The 17,630-nt window shown below is 39.3% G+C and overlaps 1 long non-coding RNA gene across 7 annotated transcripts in view; it reads right to left on the reverse strand.

The window, feature by feature from the left end:
- The window catches only part of LOC102290699, a 152,937-nt gene that overhangs the window by 96,384 nt on the left and 38,923 nt on the right, over nt 1–17,630 (reverse strand). For all 7 annotated transcript variants that reach the window (XR_006054832.1, XR_006054833.1, XR_317413.3 and 4 more), the window contains exon 3: nt 9,498–9,634. This is a non-coding gene — a long non-coding RNA (uncharacterized LOC102290699). The remainder of the gene's footprint in view (nt 1–9,497; nt 9,635–17,630) is intronic.

Here is a 17,630-nt window from a genome sequence, read left to right on the forward strand (position 1 = left end):
TTTGAATTTTGGCCCACTGTGTATTTGAGTTTGACACCCCTGGCTTAGGCTCTTGAAATGTGGCTTTTAAGAGCTTGACTTTCAACCTCTTTAGAATTGTAAATACTCTGTTTGCACATATTTCAGTAAATCACAGCACATAATATAAAGAAACAAGCGAAACAAGTACATGATACTTGTATTAGACTGTAGCTTGCAGTTCCAGTAAAAAGATACAGACTTAGTTGGACAAAATGCAACTTGATAGGTCAAGAGACCATCAGAGATAAATGAAAGATGCTGGATAAGTGATTGATGGCATCTCCCAGGCAGGGTTTGGGAGCGTTTTTGTAGTTTTGCAGAGACAGAATTTCACAAGATAAAACGAGTCTTCAGGAACAAATACTTTATTAATACCTTATCATTATGTGTGGACACCACTTAATTAGAACACATTTTCACATGCAGTGACCCAGAGCTTAACTGTAAGCTCTACAAGAACTATTTACAGAAGTAAAAAGAGTTAGGACTGTTTATAATGGAGTAGGCAACACAATCAGTTCTGCTGAGTTGTTGGAGTTGACCGTGTTGGGAATAGCTTTGACCCTATCTAAGAAGTTCCCAGTGTATTGACTATATTCCTCAATTATTTTGTAATTTATTTACTGAATCAAGCAACAGGTTTTCATTTAAAAAATTCTCTGAGTCCAGCCTTTTGACTGGTAGTTTATTTCTTCACACACTCAAAGACAAATGGGCATATCTACACACTTAATCTCTAATCACACAAGCTGCACATGTTTTACAAACAAATATGTCATGCTTTCAGACAGGTAAGGTCATACACAGAGACATGCATTTCTCCTTGAGTCTCAACACCATATGGTCTACTGGCCAGGCATTTGCACTCACAAGCTCTCACCCAGACAAATTAGACCATTATTGTCTCTGACTTCTGGAGAATGTGGCTATGAGGAGAGAAGGAAATAGAGCTGCGATCAAGTGGAGAGATAGAGAAGGAGGGATTTTGTTGCACTTTTTGGTGGTAATGATAATGAAGATGACAGTGGTGCTGAGTTTTAAGAGTACCTCTCAGCGCTGGCATTAACAAAGAAAAATCAGAACTCTTAAACATGCAAATTTAGAGCGCAAGGCTTCTTTGAGGATGTTGTTTTTGTTGGTTTTGTTTTTTATCATTCTTTGTCATTCAGTATGCAGCACTGTGACTCTATTCATTTCCATTCAGTATTGTTTGAGTCACTGTAGGTGGTGCTCATTGCATTATCTGTTGAGTGAAAGGGACTATAACTGCTCATGCTGTGGTTCCTAGATCTTTATCTCCTGACACAGAGGTGTCGTAAAACACCTCTTTGGCTCCAGGTGATTTCAAAAGCAAACCTGCACGTGACATTTACAATTTCAACTGCGAGTAGCAAAATGTATCCATCTGAATCCTGTGTGTTTGTCCCTGTAGGCTTTCTTTTCACAGTGTACCAGTTTTACCTGAAAGGGATCCCCATGAGGTCCAAAACCTCAAGGATAGAATAAGGCCCAAAACCATGACCATTCACTACAAAATGAAAAGCCAGGCAAGACAGAACAACATGGGTAGTCAAGGTAGAGCAGCCAAGTGGGGTAAAAAGCAGCACTGAAGGAAAGGAGAATGGAGCTGAGCATGTGGTCAACACAGCAGGAAACCCAGTGGTCATTTCACCCATGGACACACACATACACACAAACTGGTAGACGTACCGATAAAATAGAAACTGCATAGTCAGCCAAACATAAAGACAAACTGCAAGATAGGCCGAGAGCCAGGTGAACAGATATGAATGCACACGCACACACGCACACACACACACAGACGCATCCACAAAAAACACAGATAGATAAACTGGTCAAGCTGGTCAGACAGGCTGAGTATGCTTTGCCTGCGGGAATGATCAAGGCTAAGCTGAGATGCACAGTGATCAGTCTGTGTATCTCAGGTCATTATGTGCGTAAAAGAAAAACACTGTTTAAAAATTAAAGCATGTTGCTCGTCTTTTTATACACCAAAAAACAGTACCGTTACAAGACAGCTGAGACTTAGAGAACAGCTGAGCAGCTATAGCAGCTAAAGGACTGTTATCTGTGTATCTACGATCATCTGAGCCAGACTATAATAGTGCATTATTACGATGTGGTGTGACAATCCAATCTGATGGCAGCAAAATCTCCCAACCACACTGGGAGGGGAAAGATTGCATGCAAACATTCTCTCTTGCTAAATCAGGCAAAGGGAAATGACGCTTTGCACAATGGTTCTGCTGTATTATTAGCCCCTCAGAGGAAGCTGCAATTGTTGGATCAGACTCCGAGAAAGAGTAAAGTAAGTCTGGAAAAATATCAGCTTCCTGCAATGACTTCAGGCTTTAGCCTGAGCAAGTATTTGCCTCTGCCTTTCTGGCTTTCTCACTGCTTCAAGCACTTTCTTACCCCATTTCTATCCCTCAAACAAAGAGACTATTATTATTATTATTATTATTTATTAGTAGTAGTAGTATTATTCCCAAAAGTTCTTTTAAGCCTCTGGCACAAGCCTCTACAAGCAACAAGCCTTGGCATATGGCAGCAAAGTGAGAGAGAGAGGGATTGAAAGCATACTTGAACATCTCCTTCAAACTTATTCTGGTTCTCTGGTTGGTAGCCAATCTGTGTATCCCCAGGGCAGCGCACACTATCTATCTGACCTCAGCTGAACTGCCTCAGTAGTCTCAGATAGAAGGGATATGAAAAGCTAACGAGAGCAGTAGAGAGCATGCAGGACGGAACGCAATGACTTCCCTTACAGGGTCCTGGTGGAGATGATAAACCCAAGACCCTTCATTATACAGCTGCAAATAAAATAAACGCAACTCAAGGCTAAACTGAGTCAGTACTTTAAAACCAATAAAACATAAGGCCCGTCTCCTAAGAATTACCTTCCTACACCGCTAAACTGCATTCTCAATTACATTTCAAGGGCGACTTAATTCTTCAGATTTGTGACATTTCATCAATAGTTTCAACCTCATGATATCATTGGTTTTCCTGCTTTAGCTGCTCTTCAGTTGAACAATCATACAATAGATGGGGTGGAACTCTTTCACCCTGGTAACCCAGAAAATGAAGGAGGAGCTCCTAGGGGTGGTTAATGTGATAAAAGGTTACATTTTAATCATGATCTCTTTCCCTGAAATAAGTAATCAGTTTTAGTGCCCAAATCTAAGCAAATAACAATTCAGAACAAAATAACAATAACAACATAAAATCTAATAAGGGAAATAATAATAATACAGTTTGCTTGTAGAGACATGGTTGTAGTACAGTATGTTATCCATTTACTGGAACCGGGCAAAAGAAGATTCTGCAAATTGGTTGATTTCAAAAACATTTCAGGTCAATACGCTGTTAAAACTATGACTGAAACCACCATGGTGATATGAAAAATTAATGTTGAACAATTGACTTTTTGGCTGAGAGTCAGAGAAGAAGCTCAATATCACGCACACATGTGAATACTAAATATGAAACCAGACAGCCAGATCAGATCAGACAAGCAAAGCTTCACCTCCTAAGTTTTACTATATTGACACATTATCTCATTTGTTTTATCTCTACTACTTTCTTTTTTCTTTTTTTAAAGCCTATATTATAAGGCTTTAAAAGATTCTGTGGGGGGGGGGGAATAAATATATGGGAAAAATCATAAATACAAATACGATGACAGTTTCATGCTGATATAAAACTTAAACTGATGAGAACTAGTAAAGGTTTCAAACATGTCAGGGGAAAAGACTGTTGGGCTTCATTCCCATGTCTTCTTCTCACTGTCAGTGGTGATCATACTCATTCAGTAGCAACTTTAGCTCTTGTTTTCCAGATGTGAATGTTAATGATTACCCAGTCTTAAGGCTAAGCTAACCAATGCTAAGCCTGTAGTCTTATATTCAGTAGACAAGCATGAGGGTTCATGACATTTCCCATGTTTTGGTAAGAAAATTAATAGGTGCCTAAAATAACTAGTAATGATTATCAATGATTATTGTAAATGTGTAGCTATCATTTGCTCTTGGTATTGCAAGTCATTCCATGTTATCACTGAATAATACATACTTACACCAAGCCATTGCTTTTCCACTATACTTATAACCTTTTTCATCCTTCGATCACCACATATGTGGCATTGGAGCCAGACTTAAAGCCAGTAAAGCACAAAGAAGTTTAATATGTCAAACAACAGAAAGAATGTAATGATAGTAAAGGATCCAAAGGAAAAAGTGTGGAAAAGGAATGGAGTGGAGCCAAACAGCTGCTGAAAGAGGTTGGGTGTTGGGCATGAAACGATGGAGGACAGAGGAGAATGGAAGGACAAGTAGAAAGAGGAATAAACTGAAGGAAAAACATGAAAGGAGGAGAAAAAAGAAGGAAAATGTGAGTGGGTGTTCATAAGCATAAGACATAGTGAAGAAAATGATGGAGTTGGCACTAGGGAGCAAAGGTAAAGAATAGGAGTGATGAATGTGGTGGAAGGGTTCAGTAAAGGCCTTGAATCCAATCAAAACACTGTTTTTGATTCTGTTTTTCATTTCAGCTAAAATAATGTTTCAATAGTCACTTGCTGAAGTTGCTAAGAACCAACCCTGGTCTTTGAATGGGTACTTGTTTTGAGCAAAACACTTCTCTGTGGCCTCAGCTGAACTGTGCAAGCTCACTGCAGCTGGAGCTTGGGGAACAAGGCATTGTGGAGATTAGCTAATGGTTTTTCACACTGGCAACCCAAGAAGAATGGTTCCTGCTTGTGGCGATGTAGTTGTGTTGCTAGACACCTGATTGTCCAACACTGCAAGAGATAAGTAACCCCAAAGGTGTCTGAATAGTATATATGACCGAATGCATCAATGTTATTTTTAAATCAGGAGTTCACTAATATATATTGGTCAGTGAAATGAGACTGTCAGTCCCTCCGCTCCTTCTCTCTCTTGGCATATGTCTGTTTCCCTGTGTGTTTGTATGTGGGAATAGAGAAATCTATGCTCGAGGTCAGAGCTAAGGATCATACCTTACATTACAACCTCCGACATGTCTACCACCTAGTAGATACTCTGCTTATATAATCAGTCACACGTTCAGTAACTTGTATATGATGTGCTATTCTAAACGTATTCTTTCTCTAGTTAACTTCTATCCATGTGTCTGCAGTTTCAAAGTAAACTCAGTCAGGTTTCTGGCACCCTGCTTTAGCTCCAGCGCTTCCTACTACTAACTGAGCTTCTCCACTTTTCTTTGCTCAGTTCATTTAGTCATTTAGTCACCTTTTTGTGCAACGGCATCTTAACCAGTTCCTCTGATTCTTGTTGCCTGCATTTACAGCTAACTTAGCTGTAACATATGTTGCAGTCCAGATACCTGGGGACACAAATGTAAGATTTGTTTGGTTCTTAGCAAAGTAGAGCCATTCAGGGATCACAATCATTATGCTTTTTGTTGTTGCGGTACATTCATGGATAGAGATTGGACTTTCTGAGTAGGAAATCGAGGTTGAGAGGGCATCCCATAAAAACTTCGGACTAATTCAAGAATGCACCAATGGAACAAAACTAAAAAGTGCCAATACCAATGGACACATGAAATCTGCAGCCATTGTAACGGTTTGTCTTTGCTTCAACTGTTTCCTTAAAAAGACTCCAATTATTTAAAAACTGTTACATTTCATGGTGAAAAGCCTGACTTTCACCAGTTGTTGGTGATTTATGAGTGGAACCCTCCAGAGCCCCACAATGATGCAGTGGGACACTGAAAATGAGGAGAAATATTGGCAGCAACCATCATAAATACATTATACATTAACAGAAAATATTATTACTGAAAGTTCAGCTTGCTACACATTCTCCCATAAAATAAAATATTGATTAAGATTGATATGTAGAGTATGAGTAGTGCAGACAGACTAGGTTTTACAGTTGTGTATGTTCTCAGTGGTAGCTCTGTTTACGAGAAACAAGATGCACTTTCAAAAACAAACTGTGTACACATGCAGTATTCAGTGGTGCACATGGCCACATCGATGCAAGGAGTGAATCAGAATCCCTATGAGATGCTTATTTTTCAGAGGCTGACCAAAAATACTCAGTTAGGTGTGCACACTTCCTGTGAACACAAGCACATGAATAACTTTATTTCAAAAGCACCCACAAACTTTTTGTGAAGTTTCTCTGAAACAGACAGGTGAAATACACATAAAGCCTTTAACAAATGAATAACAAATCTCGCATGTGTCAAGCCCTTCACAGACTCATACATATATGCATAAAGGTTCTCACATGCACACACGTGCAGTGCGGCTGCTTGCCTCCCACATGCACTGCTTGTGACGCATTGGAAAAGTCATTAGACCTGCACTTCCTCTCCAAACAGAAGAGAAGGAAGAAAAAGACTGTCTTACATGAAACACACAGGAAATGTGTGGGTGAATGCTTGTATGTGTATGTGTCTGTTTCTGTGTGCGTGCGTGCATGGATGCGTGCATGTAGACGCAATTGTATATTTCTATGTGCATGCACGTATCTGGAGATCTAAGGTCCCACCCTAAGGGCTGGTGACCGAGGTCTTGTAATAGCTTGCTTTGATTGTTTCACTGACTAGACTACAGCTACAATTACAGACAATTAAGACACTCAGCCAGTGATTGGCTTGCTCAGCAGGCTAAGCTGCACACCGTAATCTTGTGGATTCAGCATTTGTCCAAAGCTTATCCCCCTATTTTCAGATTTGGACTTGAATAAAACCAAGTACCCACTTAAGTTAGGATTACTCGCTCAGAGCATTATTTAGCACATCAAAAAGCCGTCTGCAAAGGCATCTCTGATTAAATACACAATAATGGCAGATATTTCTACGTTTTTTCATCATACTTAATGTGTAAGTCAATATAATCTCTCAACTGTGGATACTGTAGTTACACAAGTTTCATTTCTCTCTACAAAAAAGGTAAAAACAGTCAGAGCTTCTGCTTTTCAATGGAATTTTTGGCACTAATGTTGTAACTTATCACTTGACATATGGGGTGTGTGTGTTTCTCGTTTTGTCTTCCTATGTAGGAGCTGTGACTTTGCATAACGTCAAAACCAGCACTTCCATGCGGGGAGGGGGCATATTCATATTCACCGCAGTAAATACGAATGTGCATGTGTATGTTGAGTACGTGTTTAATGCTATATGTGCTAGCAAGGGCAACTGAAGCGAGTGATCTACAGAAGCATTGTGATAAAATAAATTGTACAACAGGGATGCTGTGTTGGTACTCAAAGAAATCCAAAACAACCAGGACAGGAAGAAAGACAAAAAATGAAGGAGGCAGACGGTGAATCCTGGGGTTTGGACATCTGGAGAAGTGTCAGGAAGCTCAGTCACTTCATCGCTGAGGGTGTAATATTTATCTATGTGCACTAGAGCATGTCAGCCTACACACACACATGCATACAGTGTACCAAAAACAGCACAGACAGGTGAAGGACAGCTTTTCTGACTTACACAGGGACACATATTCCCCTTCACACAGACACACACACACACACACACACACACACACAAACCAGTGATTAGTTTGGACACTCGCTGCTTATTGCTACAGTGAACATCTGTTACCTCAGCAGGATTTTAAAAAATGCCTTTTTGTGTGCGTACACATACAGACATTAACTTTTCCCACAATATTTAATTTTCTACCACTCTCTTTCTCTATCCCCACAAAAATACACACACGTCTACATTAGATGTACTGCTTCCATGCCCTACTTGTTTGGTACTTACTGTTAGAGTTACTAATTTCTGACACTGACTAAAGGTATCCGTTCAAGGACCAAAAAGCTGTTTCCAAACAGTAAACATGTAGTTGCATAATTCTGGGGCGTTTTGGGGGTTTTTTTTCTTTTCTGCAAGTGAGCTCTGGGTGTCAGCCTTCTTGGGGCCTTTGTTCTTCCCGTGCCTGGTGCTTTTCTAACTGGGTGCTCTCCTTTCCTCTCACCGTCTGGAGGCATGCATGTTACCTGAGCATAGGTGCAGATGTGAGATAAGCTTTGACAAGTCGGTCAGTATAAGTAGAAAAATGCTATGCTATGTACTAATATGCAAAGGTACAACGTTAGCACTCAAACGTCCTAGCTGGCTGGAGAAAATCACAGTCTTATGCAATCATAAACATTTTAACATAACATAGTTTTGTTTTGTTTGTTTTAATGGGAACCAGGCTGAATGTCAGTTAAATCTGGATCAGAAGTCTTAGTCATTCAACGTCAAGCCTCACCTGGAGAGACCGCAGGAAAAACATTGCCCTGCAAGTACAATAGGTCCATTTATTTTTCTGAGTGTACTGATCCTTAATGCAATTATAAACAGCGTTATGGTGGATGAACTGAGGAACACCTGTTCTTTAAGATTCCCAGGGGTATAAATTTCTTTACTGCTAAAGGCAAACACACTGTCAGGTGCTGTTTGTTATCATGTGAAATAGAAGCTCTGTGTGTGGGAGATTCACTATTCCACACAGAGAGGGGAATCCCCCAACACAGCAGACATTAAAAACAGGTGCTATTAACCCTTATCTGCAACTTTTGAGCTTCAGGGTGAATATTTAGTATTTCACTTTTCAAAAGGGACTCTTTTTAGTTCCAAAACTGTAATGCCGAAAACTCGTTTTGAGCATAATGTTTGGGTGTCCAGCTGGTATCAGTTTATTACCTTTAGTCAGTACAAAAAACAACTATCACAAGCATCACTGTGAGCATCACATCCTTGTAAAAAGATATTTTTAACTAGATGCCATCCTGAAACTGATACACTGTTCAAACAGGATACTGTTAACTCAGTATTGGTGCATAATGTCAAAGTGCAAACCAATGTGAGAAAATTTAAAAAGGTGATCAACATTTAGGAAGTTTTGATGGTTAGCCACTTCAGACTTCTCTCTATCTGTGGCAAATGTTCCGTTCTAGTTGCTTTCGCAGTCGAACTTGTCTTGATAACACGAATAGATTTCCTGCTTCTAACTGTAAACAACCCACACACAAGTGGTGGGATCTTAACATTTTGCACTTTGCGACAGCTGTTGCAACCAAAATGTCAGTGTTGACTGCACATAACGTGCTACCCGGTGAAGGGGAACCAAAAAAATTATCCACTTTTAGCATGCTGTCAGTTGGTTGAATATTTACATCTTGCTGTTCTGTAGCTTGCACCACTTTAAAAATTGCTTACCCCTCCATTTCTAAGATTGAGGTTTCAAAAAAAATGTATTTCATATTTAATTCACTCATGCTCATGATAATCATCTCTCCAAAACACTGCCAAATTAGATGTGAATTGATATTTTTTGCATGTTTTAATGCACACAATATTATCATCTAATTACATCACAAATACAGGAGACAGAGTTGTTCTAACCTAAGAGGTTATTAGTGTATATTGCCAGTAAAAAGCACATTAGCATAGTGACTTACCTTGGCAAGCCAATTCCCCTGTACATTCTCACTGTAGAGGTCTGGAGTCAGTGAGGATTCTTCCAGTGTTAATTAAACCGTCTGTCTTGGAGAGAATTAAGGTCGTGATCTCCCAGACCTCACCACTCCCACACTCCCTGAGAAGAAAAGAAAGAAGAAAAAGGGACTTAATGAAGGAATAAAAGGATGAAATGGCTTAATGAACCGCCTAACGAGGCCTGTGGCCGTTTAATAAGGGCTTATTAAAGCTTAATTAGAGAAATAATCAAGCTTGTTTGGAGTATTTCAGTGTTGACTTGTGGCTGATTGTGTTTTCATAGCAACTGGATAAACAAGGAAGAGTTAATACTCCATAGGAAAGAAGACATGTCTAACTGTGTGTCTGTCTGCGTACATGTGTTGTAGGGGATTTCAACAATAATTAGGTGACGACTTGAAGATCCTTCCAGTCACACGGAGGACTCACGCTCATCATTCGGTCACATGCTGAAATCGTACTGACATCCAATTCAAACACTGTGGTATCCTGAACATGGGCATAAGCAGCCAGCGTGTTTACTCCATGCCTGTTAAAAGTAGCACTATCAGCAGCTTAGTCATGTGTACTTTGATATCCTGGTGTAAAAGCCTGAGCTTTTGCATGCAACCTGAATTCCTGTACTTTTTTCCTTATTATATAGCAACTCACTGACTAATTACAGAGTTGTTCCTATTGTAAAATGATGCTACGGATTCTGATTAAATATTTGCAAATGAGCCACTGAGTTTGTCCAGTATAAACCCAATGACTCATCAGGCAGAGTCACTCACTTACTGACTTAAAAACAACACACCATATTTTCTCTACAGATGTTAGCGTGACTCACTTGAGTCAGACACTAAGTTACATTGTGCCTGAGGAAAGATCTGAAGAGAATGCAAAGTATACAGGACACTTGAGACGTCAGCTTTTCATTATTCATTCAGTGATGCCATCACTTCTTTGAGGAGTTAGAAAGGCTCAGCATGTGATGTATCCTTCTTGTATGTGCCCGCGAAACTCTAACGGCACTGGTTCTCCACTCTGGTTCTCCAGTTACTGATTCATTAAGTGATTCAGCTTTGTTAGACCCTTTTATGGATTTTGCAATATTCAGTGACCTCAACAATTAAAGGTGTTACTCATCCTTCTTCCTGAGCAGGTGAGAACCCCAGACAAGCCAGCTAAACAACACTGCATCATGAGCAACACAGCTTGTTTGTTCATGCAAATGAATTCAAATATTCATGTAGAACCCCATGAATCCCTAAATAGGACAGAGGGATGTACTATAGCAAGTCAGAGGATGTAAATGCCACATTTTGTCTTGATTTGATTTTGTATGCTATGGGGTGCTAACCTTTAACATCATAACTGCTCATATACAGAATAAAGACCAAATAAATGAACTTGGACTTCATCAGCAGTTCCTTGTAATTACTATTGTTGCTTTTAAATTATTCCAAACACTAACAGTAAAGGTACCAGGTTAGACCGCCATTATATAAATATATATAAAATCTTGGTGTAGAGTGGGCATGCTTTCTCAGCCAGTGTAGTAAACTGAGTGCTTTTTCCCAAAGGCAGCATCCAGTGGACCCCCCACCCCCATGAAGAAAAGGGTAGAAAAGAGCAAATTAGATTAATTAGCTATTAGATTACAGTGTAAAAAAATGGTTCTTTACTTTGTATTTATGCATTTTAACAGCTTTCTATTAAAACTTTTTATCTAAAACACATTTTATCTACATTTCTATGTCATATTTGATCAGTAAACATAAACAAGATAAACAGTATTCACTTTGGCAGTTGTTGTGATTTGGCATTATATAAATGAAATTGAATTTTACTGAATTTTACTCAACTGAATTGAAATGTTGCATATAACTATACCTTTCAGCAAGATTACTACATTGCCTTTCTGTCAGTTTTCTGTGAAAACACAAAACTTTGCAATAGAGAGCTTGTATGTCCCTCAAGCCCTTACTGCATCTTTGATGAACGCCTGCTGACAAGTTTTCAAGTTTCTAACCTTGGGCTGGCCACTATGGTTGTAAATTTTCAGATCCTTTTGACCTCATATTTATTTCCTTTCATACCAGTTTGAAGTTTACAGCTGAGCTTTCACTGTCTAGGAATTATGTCATTTAGCCTGGGGTTAGACTGAAGACATATTCTTGAGGGTTATTAAGCGATCTTGGACATTACAGAGTAGATACCCTTGGAACACTGCACAGAGATGTGTGACAGCATTTCACGAAGAACCGCTGAACCCTCGCAGTTGCAGTTCACGGGCTGTGTCTCTGACAAGTCTGCTAAAATAAAAACCCCCGCGCTCATTTCCAGAACGCCAAACAGCTGATGATTCCGGCAGAAGGGCCAACGATTTCCACTGCTCACATATTTTTTTCCCCCTCCAATTCTAGACATATGTCAATTTTATGTCAGAGGATTAGAGATGCCAGTTATTGTTCTGCAGCATGTGAATGATGTCAACTTTCCCACAGGGCCTTTTCTTTGAGATGTAGACAGCAAAGCAGCTGACAATTCCTGCAAAGATGCCAACACACCACATCATTTACACAGCTAGCTCTTCAGTTCTGTCAGTTCTTCACTGAAGAATGATTGGGAGGTTAAAGATGATGTCATCTTTCCAGCAGGGCTTTAAATCTCAGAGTTTATTATGCTACTGCACTGAGCTTTGGGAGCTGATAATGATGACAGCGGTGAGGCAGATGATATTGCTGGTCAGTGCAGTGGTCATGGTGGTAATGACAATGGTGATGTAAGCTTCCCCAAAGCCCCCCCCCCCCTTTTAGTTTAATAGCATGAGCAGCTCACCACTTTTCTTTAAAGAAGCAGTGGCCAGATGACTTTAGCTGACTTCACCCCTTAATCAGTCGACTACGCCAGATAGTATCAGTATCAGTAAATCAGAAGAAAAAAAAACACTTACAATGTTACATCATCATGTGGTGTCTAATCTAAAGAATGTTTAACAGAATTTTAGAACGTTAATGCAAGATTTTACACAATAAGCCAAAACATGCCTGTTAAAGTAAGAGAAGTATCAGATTTAAGTGTCTATGCTTTTAATGCTGCAAGAACACTTTCAGCTGACAGTTAATATGTTGGAAGAAACCTTCACAATTATTAGGCTGAGTTTGTGTCTTTGCCAAAGTTCTGCTAAAGAGAGCCCACAACCTTTGGAGAAGTCTGAAATGCAGGCTCAACTGCTGAGAAGGCAGTTCAGCGTCTTTTGCCCTATTCAGAATTGATGAGACACTGTGTGCTCACACTTTGTATTTATTGTCGAAACCAATTAATTAACATGCTCATGTTTCTATGGTAATGCCAGTGAATTATAGCATATCACGACCCTGTTCCCAGAAAAAAAAAACTGCAGGCATCATCATTGTTTCCATTGTTTTCAGTCTTTCTTAGCATTCACTCATTTCCAAAGATTCCCTGCGATTTTCCAGTTCCACCCTTCTCTGTTACTGCAAAACTATAAATTATGTCACTGGGTTTCATGCTAATTATGGCTAAACTGACAGCACATGCAGAGTTAAAACATTTTAAGACCAAACTCCCGACTATGTTGGAGCTTTAAAAGGTGAAAAAAATATTGCAAATGCTTCATTTTATAGCCCACATTGTGTTTTACTTATCATAAAGGATGCTTTGATAACCTTTTAAAGTTTTGAGATTCAAAGTTCTTTCTGGAAGTTCCATAAACTGTACGCTGTGCACTTTTGCACCTTTTCCAAATTGTGCAAAATCTAAAGATCTCCTCCGACCCTTATTTGGCATCTGCCTCTTTATCTGTTTATATTAGTTTCAGTTGTTTTCAGCAGTCTCTGCCATGGCCTTCTTTCCTCCCAGTTACACCCTTGTGTGTTAAAAATATCATTAGTTTTAGGGGATGATGTCATTCTCTCAGCGGGGCTTTCCCACATTCAGCTGATAACACATGTGGTGGAGAACTGTTAAAACACATGGGTGTGTTACAGTTCTAAACTCCTAACCCATATCACTCTTCCATGAGAAACAGACCAAGGAGGGTATTTGGCAAGGAAAATGGTGCTCTTTTTCCCCTGACAGCAACGAGCAGCTTTAAAGCTCATCTAGATTGTGATTACGTTTGCTGAATACAATAACCAAGGCCATGTTGTTGCAGGCAGGCCACAGCTGTGATGTACTCCATAAAAAAAATCCCAAAAACACTTCATGCTGTGGTCGTTCGTTTCACCTTGCTGATTTAAAGAAACTACAACTTCTGCTTGAACAGCGGAGCGTTTCCACATATTGTGATGCCTGAGCATTGACATCAGTCCAGGTTGTGACTGGATCGTTAATCTGCATTGCTGTAAAAAGAAAAAAAGAACCACTGCTCCACCAAAAACCTATCAAAAGATTATATGCTTTCACTCAGATAATCTACACTTTAAGCCAGGGTACTTATAGAAAACTATATTACTTAAGTTTTGATGCATCCTCAATCATCCAGGTAAGGAAATTCCACAAAGTTGATTCTGTTCATCTGGATGCAGTGTTTTTAGAGGAAGTCACTTGATGAATGGAAAACACTGCATCCAGATGAAAAGAATCAACTGTTTGGTATATTACTTATGGACTAGTTATTGAAGCCCTTTGGTGGCTGGGATGGCTCCAGTCCACCCGTGACCCTAAACTGGAGGAGCAAAAAAAATGGACGGATGGATGGATACTTATAGAAGAGTATAGAACATCTTAATATATGAATGATTTTATGACAGGGTCTGTCTCATCAAACACGTCTTATGTGGTTTTGGTGCACACAAGGCTCATCCACCTATAGAAATAAGCAAGCTGTAATGGAAAGTCCTGCAGTATACTGGGTGAAGTAGAAAGACTGAAGCAAACTGAAGTCCCTTTGGGGCACTCTGGATAAACTCAGCTCACATGGAACCTCAAGAGGAAATTGGACTTGTTTATGAAGGAAATTACATCATTGGGCTTGGTTCAGACAATGACTTCATGCTGACAAGATAATGGCCAAGAGAGAGAGAGAGAGAAAGAGAGAGAACAGGGTTGGTTGCAGAAGTAATGTGTACATGTGAAAGGTTAATGAGTTCGACGTAGTTATTTAAAGGCACAAAATGAACTGCTCCACTGCCACAACTGTTAAATAGTGGCTCATAAATACCGGGTGATTATAATTTGGTAATGTTGCATTGCTTGTTTTTTCCTTATGCTATCATTAGCTCTAATGTTGGACAAATATTTTAAGCAGCAATTTAGAGCAAGCTCTTGCACACAATAAGTGAACAGTAGTTTCCTTGTGTTTTCAGTGCACTAATACATTATTTCTGCTTCTACATTGTGGTTTTGTCATGTCAGTATAGTAAGTATTGGTTTATGGAAAGATCTATTTTCGCTTCAATATATACACTTGATTTTATGTTACTGAACGGAATATAAAATAATAAATGAAGTAATAACCTTTTTGAAAAAGGAAACAAAGCTGAAGAATCCAATGATCTACCACTACTTCTACTTGAGACATTGCTGTATATAACCTCTTTTTTCTCATGTGCTTCCATCTATCACCACTGGAGAGCTTTGTCCTACATGTAAACATTGGCATGAACAATACTGCTATCATACAAGATAGCTAGAGACTGCTGAATAAGGCCCAAGTCACCCCAGCCCAGAGACCACTCAGCAACCACCTGGCTATCACGGGTCGCTTGGGAAAAAGGCAAATTCCCCAATGGCTGGTTACTAGCTAAGTAAAATCAGAGCTCGGGATACTTGCTGGGGATACTTCTTTGTGATAGCTTTGGTTGCTAGCAGACTGCTGCAGTCGCCTGTAGTTTGCATGGAATACACCGACTTATCTGCTAGCACATGCCAACATCTAGTGTTGTACTACTGTAAAAAGTGCAAAGTAAAAAGCAATGGAGATTGTTAGCCTTCAAAGCAAAAGTCGTGTGCACTGTGTGACAGAGGCCTAATAAAGGGTAACTATGGCTATCTTTTAGTGAAAGAAATGGAACATAACAAAAATGCCAAATTGTCTCTTTAAACATTGATTTTACAAACATAAATCTGGCAAGATGTAAAGGACTATTAGCACTACATGATACTATATAAGATCCTTGTGTGAAATTATTAGATCTGATGATACAAGTAGACTGAATTGAGATAATGAGTTCAAGTACCTGGAAGATGAAAACATATTATTATCTCATGTTGGGATTTGAATAAGGTCTTGGAAGAAATGCTTACCGAATGTCTGTGTAAAACATTAAATTTTCTTGGACACCCTCAACTTTTCGGGGATTTAGATAAACAAGGTCTCTGGTAAGTATAAAATATTAAAAGATAAGCAACCTATTTCTGCTACTGTATTGTGAAGTTTTTTTTCTTTCTTTCTTTTTAATGTTGCTGTTCCAAGACTATTCAGTTACACAAGGGACCATAACAACTTTCCAAAACAACATTCAGTTGCTCTGCACTTTCTGTAAACTGCTCTGTGACGACCTCTAATTGTCCCGGGGATTGGGACAGTGTGATTGAAAATAAAAATCCTTCACATAACAAAAAAAAAAAAATACCAGAGGGGTTTTAGAGGAGCTCTTGGACCTCCCAAGAGCAGAGCTGGACGAAAGCCCAATAACAAAGCTTACTGCTGGGTTAGGGATCTTAGAATATGCCCTGAATTATGGAGCCAGAGAGCCAGAACATGCCCGGGGACAGTGGTGGAAAACTAATACTGGTTTTGGCTAAGGAGGGTTACTGAATTTTATCAGAGTCCATTTGTGTAGTTTGTTATGATAATGACAGTATTCTTGGCATAAAAACAACGCATTTTAATGGGGCAAGTTTCTCTACTAGAGGTAGATGTTTTCCTCACATTAGTACTTATCACACCTTCCCCCAAGCCACCACCTAGAGCAAATCACGATAGAAGAATAACTCTAAAATCCTAAAATGCTAATGATTATATGCAGACTGCAGAAACAGACTGTACCAAAGATGTGTATGAGCAAATCAGTCTACCCAGCTAGACTGTTGGCAAGCAGCACAAGAGGAAAGAAAGGGCTTACCCATGACTCACATAAAACCAGACACAAACTCCTGAAAAGACCCCATCAGCTGAGTACTTCAGGCTTACAGGCTCAAGCGAGACACTGTTGCCAAGATACATATGTATTTCTAAAACATACCAGTTACATTTTCTTTTAGTTACCACCAAGTCTGGTATATTTTCACAGCTTATTTTAAACCTTGAAAATGAAAAAGTAATTTACAGCAGCTCCTGGAATGAGGTGCGCAGCACATTCGTAGTCTGAGGGTATCTGAGCTCGGACTATTTTTCCTGAAAGCTCATTTAAATGAATTTATTTCAGCCAATATATTTCAGTCAAGTAAGTCCTGTCAAGGATTATCTTCCCAGGTCTGACGACAAAGAAGTGGAGGAAGTTAATTTACACAAACAGAATGGTCCCATCTGGTGTGATTAGCATAGTACATTGCTAATGCTAACTTTTAATGGTGTGATCATCTCACATGCTCATTTTCACTGAATCCATAATGTGAAATTAGCATATTAGAACAACATATTGTCTCTCACTAGCCCAGGGGTTTGATACAAGGGTGTGTCAGATCTCATTTTGTTTCCTAAGCTTCAGTTTGAATAATGAACAGCATTACTCACTTAGACACAAAAATGTTAAAAATGAGGAGAGGAAAATGTAAACAGTCATTTAATTTATTACCTTTTCTTATGTCGAATTAATAACTCGCTCTTAAAAACAATCAGAATAAAGACTTACTCTATTTAATTTTCTTTTTAGTCTGTCCCATGTACAATGCCTCTTTATGCAAGAGAAAGGAAAAGTGTAATTTAAAAAAGGCTTTAAAAGTAGCTATATTGGAATAACTCCTTCCTTCATTGGGACACGGACAAATGTATAGATAAATCACACAGAAATGAATCACTAGAAGTTGTTAGTGAGCTGTGGTTACACAGAGTCGAAGCCTAGACAGGCTTTCCTTTCAGCCTGGAGAAAGAGTACAGGTGGGGAGAGGGGAGCAGGAGGAGGAGGAAGCCTACATATTTCACT

Source organism: Haplochromis burtoni, unplaced genomic scaffold (assembly GCF_018398535.1).
Source record: "Haplochromis burtoni strain Fernald_Lab_line unplaced genomic scaffold, NCSU_Asbu1 Contig_142, whole genome shotgun sequence".
In the NCBI taxonomy this organism is placed as follows: Eukaryota; Metazoa; Chordata; class Actinopteri; order Cichliformes; family Cichlidae; genus Haplochromis; species Haplochromis burtoni.